The 11,981-nt window shown below is 56.8% G+C and overlaps 1 non-coding gene across 1 annotated transcript; it reads right to left on the bottom strand.

Moving 5' to 3' along the window:
- Window positions 1-4,657: 4,657 nt before the first annotated feature.
- Window positions 4,658-4,739, bottom strand: TRNAS-GCU (transfer RNA serine (anticodon GCU)). The gene has a single exon. It is a non-coding gene; the product is annotated as a tRNA-Ser (tRNA).
- Window positions 4,740-11,981: the final 7,242 nt, after the last annotated feature.

The raw sequence follows: 11,981 nt of genomic DNA, 5'->3' as shown, positions 1-11,981 counted from the left end.
CAAATTGCTGCTTGTTGACGTGCTTCACAAAGAACGCGTGTTCCAGGTCTCCTGAGGCGCTGGCTCACCATATAAAAATGACTGTGCCACTCCAGGCCCTTCCATCCACATCTCTTCCCTTGCTCTCCACGGTGAACTTGGTAAGTCAGAACTCACTCCTTCTCTTCCCGCTGATAGGATTTCTGTCAGGGGGACTGCTTCCCTTCTGCACGTAGTCCTTCTGATACGTGGTCCAGGCTTGAAAATACACTCTGCTTCCCTCTCCCGGGAGGTGAGGTGGCGAGGGAAGAGGGAAGGCTTTGTTCCCTTCCAAGAGGGAGTCGCTTGGGCTCTTTTGTAGCAGTGTCTCTGCTGAACTCTGAGGCTGGACGATCAGTACCGTCTAACCGGTCACCAGGTGCTTCCTCACCCATCCATAGTGCAGCGACCTGCCTTGGTCACTCTTGCCTCGGAAGGGAACTTGCCGGGGACATCTGGCCCTACCCAGACACCGTTTGTTCTCAGAGGAGCCAAGCTGGGGGTCTGAAAGGGCCTGACAGCTAATGCCCTCTGCTCCCTCCCGGTCTTGCAGGGTCGCCTCCCTCCGCAAGACATGTCGTGCTACAGCTCGTGCCTGCCAGCCGCCTGTGGCCCAACCCCGCTTGCCAACAGCTGCAACGAGCCGTGCATCATGCGGTGTGCCGACTCCAGCGTTGCGATCCAGCCCTCGCCAGTGACGGTGACGCTGCCGGGCCCAATCCTCAGCTCCTTCCCGCAGAGCACAGCTGTGGGATCCACCGCGTCGGCTGCCGTGGGGAGCTCTCTCAGCGCTGGCAGTGTGCCCATCGCTTCTGGGGGCTCCCTGGGGCTCGGGGGCTTTGGGTGGTCCGGTCTGGGCCGTGGGCTCTGCGGGCCTCTGGGACGGGGCAATCTCTTCTGCTGAAGCCCGTGGATTGCCTGCCCGTGGTTGAGCACCAGAAGCCTCGAGGGAAGCCCTGGAGCCAACCCTGAGAGCGCGGCCACGGTCCACAGAGGAGCCGAGCTCCCACCACTCCGCCTGGAGGAAGAAGGGGCCTGCGCTGGCCTCCCGTCTCTTCCCGGGGAGCCTCTCTCTTTCCCCCTCTTGCTCTGCTTTACCTTATGCTCCCCACGAAATACCTCCTCCTTCCTTCTGTTGCAGCGGGTCTAGGTGATACATGATTGCCAGAGCCTTGAAGTGGAATTGGAAAAGGAGCATCGCTGGCGTGGAGGTTTTCCTTCAGATGGCAGCGCTGCTCTGAGCTTTACTCAGCCTCCAAAATGCATTGCTTAACGTCTCGCCTTTTCCATTTTCCTCTGATTTTCTCATTAAAGACATTGGGCATCAGCTTTGCAAGAGAGTCATGTTTCATTCTCTCCTCTTCTCCCATCCCAACCAGCTGAGTATCCAAAAGAGCTCCTCCCTTGGAAAAACTACGGGCTTCTCCGTAGTTCCTGGGCTTGAGAGCGCCTCGTCTTCCGTCCCTGACATCCCATAGCAACGGAGACAAGGCCAGTTTGGCGCGAGAGCTCTTGTGGAAGGAGCCCCACTACGCATCGGCACACCTCGAAAGCCACAAAACAAAGTGTGAAGGAAGCCCGAATCTTCATAGAATCATAGAATCACTCCGATTGGTCAGGACCTCGAGAGATCCTCTGGTCCAACCTTTTGTGGGAAAGGGAGCCTAGATGAGATTATCTAGCACCCTGTCCAATTGCATCTTGAAAACCTCCAGTCATGGGGACTCTACCACTCTACCTGGGGAGGTTGTTGCAGTGACTGATTGTTCTCACTGTAAAAAATGTCTTTCTTTTATCGAGGCGAAACCCCTCCCGGTTGCTCCCTTGCCTCTCCACGTGGCTCTTTGTGAAGAGCGAGTCTCCGTCCTCTTTGTAGCGGCCTTTAAGTACTGGAAAACTGTGATGAGTGCAGGGGAAGAGCATCACAGGACAGCACGAGACTCAGTATGGGATGTTTTGGGGGAGGAACCAGAGGTGTGGGAAGGGTGGCTTCAGGGTGGTACCGGGAGGAAGAAACATGACAAAACTAGAGGGAAGATGGGGTAGCATGGCTGTCACTCAAGAATTGGTTGCTGTTCAGGATGTTGCCTGGGCATACTCTGCTTCTGACGAGTGCAGCCTCCCCTGTCTTCTTCTTAAGTTCTATTCCTAACTATTTTCCCTGCCAAGGGGCTCTCCGTTCTGTGTGTATGTGGGTGTACGGCAGTCTAGGGGCCAGCGACTGGAGTCAAACCACAGGTTGCCGTGGTTCCTGTCTCGGTGGTGCCAGTCACTGAGTGGGACCAGAGGTCACTGGGACTGTTTGTCTGGGGTGCCGGCACCTGGACAGACCAGGGTGAGTGGAAATAATGTGCCAGCAAGTGGAGTGTGTGAGGGCATTCAAGTCAGTGTGTGATTGCTCTCAAGTATCAAGCCAGATGATGCAGCGAGTTGGTAAAGTGGCTTGGGAGCCACGTACGGGTGTGTGCCTCTAAGGGTGAGATCACAGAAGGAGTTGGCTACAGGAGGCACCAGAGGGTCCTGGCCAACTGCCAGAGACACTGTAGGGGCTGTTTGTGTCTGCGTGCGAGTCTCTAGGGTCGAGAGAACCGGAGGAGCTGGCTACCAGAAGGACCAGGGTTTCCAGGCCAACTGGAGCCAGGGACCAGCTACAGGGTAGGTGGGGTGTCTCAGCCCAGCTGATGGAGGGATCCACGTTGTACATGTGTGTGATATTTTCCCACTCACAGACCTTCATTGTGCTCCCCAGACAGGGGACCTGGACGAGGCCCTCAGTGCCCTTTGTTGAGTGCTGAATGTTTCTGCCTGGGTGGATCGGTGTGGTCAGCCGTGTGATTATGGGTTGTATACGTGGACTTGTGTGTGTGTGTGTGTGTGTGTGTGTGTGTGTGCCTCCCGGGAGGCACGCTCAGCCTCGCTGCTGGCTGGGCCTGGGGGTGTGGAGCTGTGGCAGCCTGAGCTCTGCTGGGCTCCTGGGTTCAGCAGCCACCGAACAGAAGGGGATCCTTCTGGGCTGTGCAAACCACCAAGCTCGTCTGTCGATGAGAAAGAGTCCTGCTCTTCTTCTCTTCCCTGAGGCTGGCCAGGTGAGATTAAGGTGCCGATGAAGAAGCTGACCTCTCCGCAGCAGGCAGCCCCTTTCTCATCTCCCACAGACTCTCCCGCTGGATTCAGACCCAGCTGGGCTGGCAGTGGGGGCAGAGGTCCCCTTTACCTGGCTCACAGGCCTTAGGGATATGCAAGGCTGGCGGCGGGGTGGGTAGGGGGGTGGGGTCAGCAGCATTCTGAGCTCTGAGCCCCTTGGCCAAACCCCACTCTCTTCTCCTCGCATCTTGTTTGCATGCTGGTGTGTCCAGGCACGCTGCTCACAGGCGCTGATCACCATGAGCCACGAGGCATCCTTGGAAGTGCAAAACTACTGGGAAGTGCGCCCAGAGGAGAGCAGGGTGGAGAGAGCGAGAGGCCCACGGTCGTGGGGTAGAGATATCCCAAGGAAATGTCCAGGGATTGGGAGAGGGAGGCAGGTGGCCAGAGAGGGAGAAGTGCAAATGTGTGCACGAGAGGGGAGGTCGTGTGGGCAGGAAGAGGCTCCAGCCACCTCTGTGCCTTTCGTACCCACGATGGATCGTCCCTGTCCCTCTGACTCCTGCCAAGTCGCTCGTGACCACCCGGGACAGCACATCCCTTGGTGGCGCGGCTGGCTGCTGGCTACTCCTGCCTCCACACGCCTCATCCCTGCAGATCCCTGCTTTGTTAAAAAAACTGGTTAAGGGCTTGGTGTGTTTGAAATACGAGGGGAGGCTGTGAGAGCTGGGATTCTTCCCATACCTGACGGAAGGGGATGAAGAGGGAGCCAGACTCTTCTCATTAGTACCAGCTGGCAGCGCAAGAGGCACATGGGCACAAGTTAGAACACATGAAATTCCATCTCAAGGCAAGAAACCACTTTCTTACAGTGGACCGGGTTGCCCAGAGAGGTTGTGGAGTCTCCGTCCTTGGAGATACTATGTCCTAAGCAACCAGCTCAAGTTGACCCTGCTGGAGCAGTTGGCTTGCACTAAAGTTTCTCAGGAGGTCCCTTCCAACCCCAGTGATTCTGAGATTCTGTGAACAGACAAGAGCAATGTCTCCCAGAAAAAAAAAAATCTTACTTGAAATGTTCTGTGACAGAAAGTGGTTTACACGTATTTTGTTTTTCGTTCCCGTGGCTGGTTGAGCCATACTGAAGGCAAGGTAAACAGCATCCACTGCTCTTCCCTTCTCCACCAAGCCAGTCAGCTCACCGGAGAAGGCTACTAGCTTGGTTAAGCATGACTTCTGCTTCGTAAATCCATGCTTACTACTCCCAACCACCTTCCTGTGCTTAGCTATGTTTGGAAACTGCTTCCAGGATGTTTTGCGCTATCATCTTCCCAGGGACTGAGGAGAGGCTGACCGTCGTGTGAGTTCCCTGGATCTTCCTTCATTCCCTTCTTGTTCCTCTTGCCTATGTGGAGACAGAAGAGGTTGAGGTGTGTCCTGAGCCACTTCAAAACCTTGCAAGTTCTTTCCAGGCAACTCTCATCTCAAAACAAAGTCTTGCTTGGGGGCACACAACGAGCTCCTCACACTCAGAATCTCTGACCATTGTTGGGCTGACCGACGAGGATGGGATTCGAACCCATGCGTGCAGAGCACAATGGATTAGCAGTCCATCGCCTTCACCACTCGGCCACCTCGTCAGCATGCTGCTCCTGCCGCTGCCACTGCTCCTGCTGCTGTTTCTCCAGCTCCTGCTGCTGCCGCTGCCACTGCCGCTGCCGCGGCCGCTGCCGCTGCCGCTGCCGCTGCCACTGCTGCCACTGCTCCTGATCTTGCTGCTCCTGCTCCTGTTCCTGACACCTACACCGTTTTATACTCTTTGACATGGGAGAGAAGGAGCCAGCCTCCAGCTTTTGCCTTTGGGAGTGGTCCACTCTCCCAACAGCTGGGCTGAGCTGCGGGAACCTTTGGGATCTAGGTCTCGGTGTTCACATCAGAAAATGACTGAACAGCAAAGCCCCACGCTCCTTCCCAGGAAGGAACACGGGAGAGTCACCCTGGAGTGCTCAGCACCTCCAAATGACTTGAGCCTGACTTTGAGATTAATTTGTCACCAGCCACGTCCCCCTCACGTTCTGGAAGGATACCACCAGCTCATATGGACAGGAGTCACTCACACTTGGCTGGAGGACTTTTCACCAGGACAGAGCATGTGCCTCAGGCTTGGCCGTGGCGTCTCTGTTCTGTTCTCCCTGGCGCTCACCCAGCATCTCATCACAGGCTGCTTCTCTCCCAGCACAGCTACCAGTCAGGAATGAAGAGGGAGCTGAGGGGCACCAGCCCCACTGCACACAACCCCTCTTTTCACCTGCCAGAGCTCCAGTGCTGCACAGAGTTGAAACAACTGCACTGCTCCCCTGAGCCCAGACCTCTCTGTGCCTTGAAGGTCAGACCTTGAGCTGGGGGAAATGGTGCAGAGGCCAGGCTTGCTGCCCCTGGTGGGTATGGGATTGCGCACCGTGGGATGGACACTGATGGCAGGGCTCTGGGAGCCCCTCTTTCTCCTCCGCCTGCTTCATTCCTGTCTTGGATAAGGGGACAGAAATGCTGTCCCCATTGGATAAGGGGAGCAGTGCACAGCCTTGGGGGCTAAGACCAGAACCACTTGCACCCTGATCATTCGGAGTGGTTTCTCCAGCCCCAGCCCACCCCGTGGGCGTGTAATTGCAAAGACATGTGAACAAGGAGGACTGGCAGACTCACAATTGCCTCCGGGGCAGGAGCCCACGGTCAGAGGGAGAACTGGCCTGGGAAACGCTATGCTCTGCCGAGCTCCTTCCCCAGACTGCTGGCACTGCCCGCTGTGGATATGAAAAATTCCTGGGATTCACTTTGTGGGTTCTTAACAAAGACTTTCCTAACAAAGTAGCCAGGGCCATCATTGGCTCTCATTCATCCAGCGCTCTGTTGAGTCCCCGATGAAATCAATGCAGCACAAGGGCAGTCAACAGAAATTTTGGGCTTCCTTCATACTTTGTTTTGTGGCTTTCGAGGTGTGCCGATGCGTAGTGGGGCTCCTTCCACAAGAGCTCTCGCGCCAAACTGGCCTTGTCTCCGTTGCTATGGGATGTCAGGGACGGAAGACGAGGCGCTCTCAAGCCCAGGAACTACGGAGAAGCCCGTAGTTTTTCCAAGGGAGGAGCTCTTTTGGATACTCAGCTGGTTGGGATGGGAGAAGAGGAGAGAATGAAACATGACTCTCTTGCAAAGCTGATGCCCAATGTCTTTAATGAGAAAATCAGAGGAAAATGGAAAAGGCGAGACGTTAAGCAATGCATTTTGGAGGCTGAGTAAAGCTCAGAGCAGCGCTGCCGTCTGAAGGAAAACCTCCACGCCAGCGATGCTCCTTTTCCAATTCCCCTTCAAGGCTCTGGCAATCATGTATCACCTAGACCCGCTGCAACAGAAGGAAGGAGGAGGTATTTCATGGGGAGCATAAGGTAAAGCAGAGCAAGAGGGGGAAAGAGAGAGGCTCCCCGGGAAGAGACGGAAGGCCAGCGCAGGCCCCTTCTTCCTCCAGGCGGAGTGGTGGGAGCTCGGCTCCTCTGTGGACCGTGGCCGCGCTCTCAGGGTTGGCTCCAGGGCTTCCCTCGAGGCTCCTGGTGCTCAACCACGGGCAGGCAATCCACAGGCTTCAGCAGAAGAGATTGCCCCGTCCCAGAGGCCCGCAGAGCCCACGGCCCAGACTGGACCACCCAAAGCCCCCAAGCCCCAGGGAGCCCCCAGAAGCGATGGGCACACTGCCAGCGCTGAGAGAGCTCCCCACGGCAGCCGACGCGGTGGATCCCACGGCTGTGCTCTGCGGGAAGGAGCTGAGGATTGGGCCCGGCAGCGTCACCGTCACTGGCGAGGGCTGGATCGCAACGCTGGAGTCGGCACACCGCATGATGCACGGCTCGTTGCAGCTGTTGGCAAGCGGGGTTGGGCCACAGGCGGCTGGCAGGCACGAGCTGTAGCACGACATGTCTTGCGGAGGGAGGCGACCCTGCAAGACCGGGAGGGAGCAGAGGGCATTAGCTGTCGGGCCCTTTCAGACCCCCAGCTTGGCTCCTCTGAGAACAAACAGTGCTTGGGAGCTCAGTGAAGAGATCTGAGCAGTTGGGATGGGGCACGAGTCATGAAAACTGTGTTCAGCGGGAAGGCCCGCAACGGTGCCCTGCTGGGCTTTTGGCAGGACACACAATGCACCCTCCTCTCCGCCGCCCTAACCTGCCTGGTCACACCCTGCCGTATCTTTTCTCTCACCCACGTGGGATGTCTCACCCACAGGGATCTGGCCTAACCTGGCCAGAGTTACTTGCAACGCCCTCGTGAATGCAGGGTCTCACTTGGTAAACATTCTCAAAGGCGGAAGCAGTGGCATGGCCCAACAGTTGATGGACCTCCAGTGTGTGCAGGGAGGGGGTTTCTGAGCATTTTGGTGGGCCTGCGGTGGGTATTTGTTTGTAATTGAAGGGTGATCTGAGAGGATCCGTCCAAACGCAAGGAAGCTCCACCTGTCCAAGTCAAGCTCCTTCGCAGCCTATGCCTCAGCTGGCCTTGCCACTCCCAGGCATGCGTGCCGCACGGAGGCACTCTGCTACCTCCAGTTGCTCCATTACCAAGGGTACGTCTGCAGGCTGCGGGGATATTTCACAACAATCCTTTGCTCAGCCTTGAAGGCTGCCGTTGAAAATCGGGTAGGTCAGGCGCCCCAGAGAGAGAGTTCTCAGTAAGCCCCCTCCCAGCATGAGGAAAGGGATGCCAGGTTTTTCAGACGGGTTGAGCGTAGCCTTGATGCTGTGGCCTCAGTCAGGGAAAGATTTTCTACAGCAGACCAAGAGGCTCCCTCTTCTTGGCATCGGGCTGTGTACTTCCTGATCATCAGCCCCTGTACCAGCATCAACTTGTTCACTCAGCCAAACGGGTCTCCTTCTCCCCACCCCCCGCCCACGAGACCCCTGGTCTTGTCAGCTCAGGCTCCTCTCACCCACTTCTCTCCAGAGGGGACGTGTCTGAGTAAAACTCAACAGGGCCTCTGAAGACAGCAGCCCCTATGGAAGAAGACGTCTGTGGTGGGACTAGCTCTCCTGAGGAAGCTCCTCGTCATGTCAAGAATGCAAAAGGAACATTGCTGACCTGCGAATGGTGGAGGAAGTGCCCAGCTGTTGGTTAGAGAGTGCTGGCCGTACGTCCTGAGCCTTGGAAAGAACCACGGCTGGCAAAGAAACCAACCAATGCCCTGCTTCACATCCTAGACCATTCACCAAGGACAAGGGAGGCAAAACGCATGCAGCCCTCTCCACGAAAACTGTCCTGCCAACGGAGGAGACGAGAGGCAAAATGAACTGAGACTTACCGACTTCACAGAGCAGAGGAAGGCACGAGGAGAGGATAGAGGAGCTGGGAGTTGGGCACACTTTTATACTGCGGCCCAGAGCCCCAGGGGAGCTGAGAAATGACACAAACATGAAGCATGTTGAGAAACAGCAATTTTGGCTTCTCAGAGCTCTGCTGGCAGATGAAAGACATGCCTCCTTCGCCTGAAATGCTTGGCTCCCTTCTCATCCTGGGTAGCACTGAAGTGATTTTGTAGATAGCAATTATGTTTCTTCCCCAGACCAACGCTCGCTTGAGGTCTCATTCCAGTTGCTGGTGAAGCCTTGCAGCAGATTCAGGCCATGAGCAGGTGTTGTGCGCGTCCTGCCCTTCCTGGGGAACATGGCCACCACTTACTTAGGACTTTGCCCGTGGAGCATGCCTGAAGGCCACTCAGAAGGGTCTCTCTTTGACGGGCTGAGGCCGACCCTGGGCAACACCAGTGCCTGCAGGCTACGCAGTTGCTCAGAGCCCAGCCAAGCCTCTGCAGGATGGCTGTTCTGATGAGGGACAGAGAACGGACGAGACTCAGATCCCCAGGGTGATTGGAAGGGGATGGTCAAACAAGGCCCTCCTGCGGTCTGGAGAGAAACCCCGTTGTGTGCAGGGATGGGGACACTGAGGCCATTGCTGGGGTGGATCAGGCTACTCGGTGGCAGATCTCTGCTCCCCTCGGCCCGTGGTGATGCACACACTTTCCAGCCATGCAAAGGGAGCCCAGCAGTTCAGCTGTCGTCTTCAGTCAGGAAAGGCCAGAGTGTTTTCTTTGGGAACTGCACAGCCCTTGCCTTGCCTGCCCGGACTTCACTCATTACTCTCCTGAGGAGAAGCAACGGCTCAACGTGGCCCTGGAGAGTGATGAAGGAGCCTGCTGACTCATGCCCAAAAGTGAGCCATCACCCAGTGCACCTGTTTGCTTTGGCGCAGTCTTCCCAAACAACACTCATCTTTGCGTCATTGCCCGGTGGCTTGTTCAGGGTCACCGACCCAAGAGGGTCTGGCTTGTTTTCCCTGGCTCAGGGACGGATTGGCACATTCAGGGCCCTTTAATTGCAAGGTGGCACCAGCAGACCACCTCGGAGTCACCTGTGAGTCACCAAAAAGTGCTGAGGCAGTACGAGAGACCTCAGCTCCACCTCGGTGCGAATCATCCGTGCACTGGCATCAGGGGCTCTGGGGGAAATGGATTCAGACCTGCAGAGGACCCTAGGCGCAACCTCATGTCCACATTCCTGCAGAAATGCAGCTTTTTGTACAGTGTTGTCATGGCGGTTAGCATCTTGCCCAACCACTTGGTGACTCCTTGAAATCCTGTCATGCTCCTTGGTGAAAGAGCAGCCAGAGGAGGACAGCATGGACATGCCCTGACCTTCCCACTCCCGGACATTTCTGGAGCACAGACCAAATTGAGGAAAGTTGCCACCCCTATGTGTCCAGGGCCTGGGGAGCCTGCTCTTTTGACAGACCGGTGTGACAGACCACTGGACAGAGGCTGCAGCCGCTGAGTGGCACCAGATGGTGCTCCCTGCTACCCTGGGAGACATAGAGGAGACTGTGCCTGTCTGGAAAGGTCTGGGGGGAGGTCAAAGGCCAGGCGCGTGTCGCCAGCCCTGAGAGCTGCCTGGAAAAAGCCTCTGACTGCCCGTGCTGCTTGGGATGCTGGGCCACGCTCTCAGCCAGCGGGCCATGCCGTTTCTGGGAAGGGTCTTGGCCAGGGGGCTCTTGTCTTCTCCTGCAAAGGACTGATGGCTCTGTCTCACTTCTGCCATCGTTTCCAGCAGGGCCGTGCTCTGGGGCTGTTGTGCCACCCTGCCGGGATGGTCGACCCAGTGAAACAGCTCACAGCAGAAACGTGCTCACTCCATACAGGCAGAAACAGGTCCCAGGAGTCAGTATGGCGCCAGCGTGGCAGGCAGCCACCCGTGCCTCTTTTGCAGGTGGAACTGGCAGTGCACTGACAAAGCAGCCGGTGATGCTCCCTCCTGAAAGGCTCTGAGGCTCTGTGAGGAACTTGTGAGGCACTCGACCCCCAGCGTGTCCTCAACTGAAGGGCAGGGAAGTGGCTGCCTACCTCTTCCAGCCCCCAACATCCCGAGACGTGGCCCTTTGAGACTTGGCCCAGCCCCGCAGGAGAGGCACAGGTTGCCCACAGCAATCTCCACGGGGGAAGCTGCCAGCAGGAGCCAGCCCCGAGGGAGACTCCCCAAATAGGAGGACCTGCCCTGTGGCTGCTTTCTTCCCAGATGGTGCACTAATGGATGAGCACTCAAACTACTGATGTGCACCAGCAAATGCCAAAGGCCACGGTGGGTAAGGAGAGAAGTTGCGTACAGCCTTGCTGCTCCTCCCTCTCTGCTCTCCCTTCTGGCAATTGAGAGGTCTGCAAAGAGCAGCAGACACCAGGACAGACACTCTGCTCCTCACGTAGCCTCCTTTGCCACCAGACAGGAGCATGACACAGCCCGTCACAGCTCCACTACAGCAGGCAGTGAGTACCATCGCTGGGCTGCATCTCGGCTCTTGGCCTGCCATCCTGCCCCGCCGATGGATGCGGGAAGGGTGGGGAGGCGTTCCTCTACCGCAGGAAGAGCCTGGCATTTGCTGCGCCTGAGCAAAGCTGAGGCAGCAGGAGAGGGCCCGTGCATCCACCTGCCTCAGCAAGTGTGTGGTAACACCTGAGGGCAGGAAACGGACAGCACAGGCCCATCCTTGCTCTGCAAAATGCCTTCTGCTTTGAACCGCAGCCACAAGAGGACGTGTCCTTCCCAGGGCTGCCAAGGCAACCAAAAGTGAAAAGCACCCTCAGTCAAATGCCTGTGAGTTTACTCCTCAGCCACCTTGAGGCCACCCAGCACCCTTGGGGCTGAACTACGCACTCTGAGAACGAGAATTCTGAGAATGAGAATGGACAGATTTCCATAGAAGACGACCTTCTTCTTCCCCCCTCCCCTTCCCCTTTTTTCCTTTGGTTTGAGGCCACCACAGACCTTCCTGGCCACCTCTAGGAATGGTCCCAGTGCCCCCATCCCTTCACACAGCGGTGCTTCTCTCCATCGCACAGAGGGTCCTTCTTTGGCCTTCACCTTCCAACCACCTGTGGGGATGTGAGTCCCCTCCTTTCCGTGTCCCTCAGCCAGACAGGCGTCCAGCCGGGGCTTGGCTGATTGCTGAACCCTTCCACGGCCCTGCAGGGCCTTGTGTTTCTCCGGGTCAGCCTCAGCCCTTCAACAGGAGACCCACGTGAGTGCCCTTCATCAGCAGTGCTCCACAGCTGAAGGCCTGACTGAGAGCGGTAGTCACGTTCCCCAGCAAGGATGTGCACAACCCACACACAGGGCCTGGAGCTACTGAAACCCTTTTCTGGGAACTGGCATGGGACCTCAAATGACCGTTGCTTTGAGGAGCCAGCATCTAGTGCATCACTGCACTCTCACCCAACAGGGAAATGCAAGCCAGACCTTTCAGATGAAAGAGACAAGCTCTTCATCTCTTGGCTGTGCTATGCAAGCCTCAAATTGCTGCTT

Source organism: Gavia stellata, chromosome 22 (assembly GCF_030936135.1).
Source record: "Gavia stellata isolate bGavSte3 chromosome 22, bGavSte3.hap2, whole genome shotgun sequence".
Lineage (NCBI taxonomy): Eukaryota > Metazoa > Chordata > Aves > Gaviiformes > Gaviidae > Gavia > Gavia stellata.
This window is presented reverse-complemented; position numbering and strand designations above follow the sequence as displayed.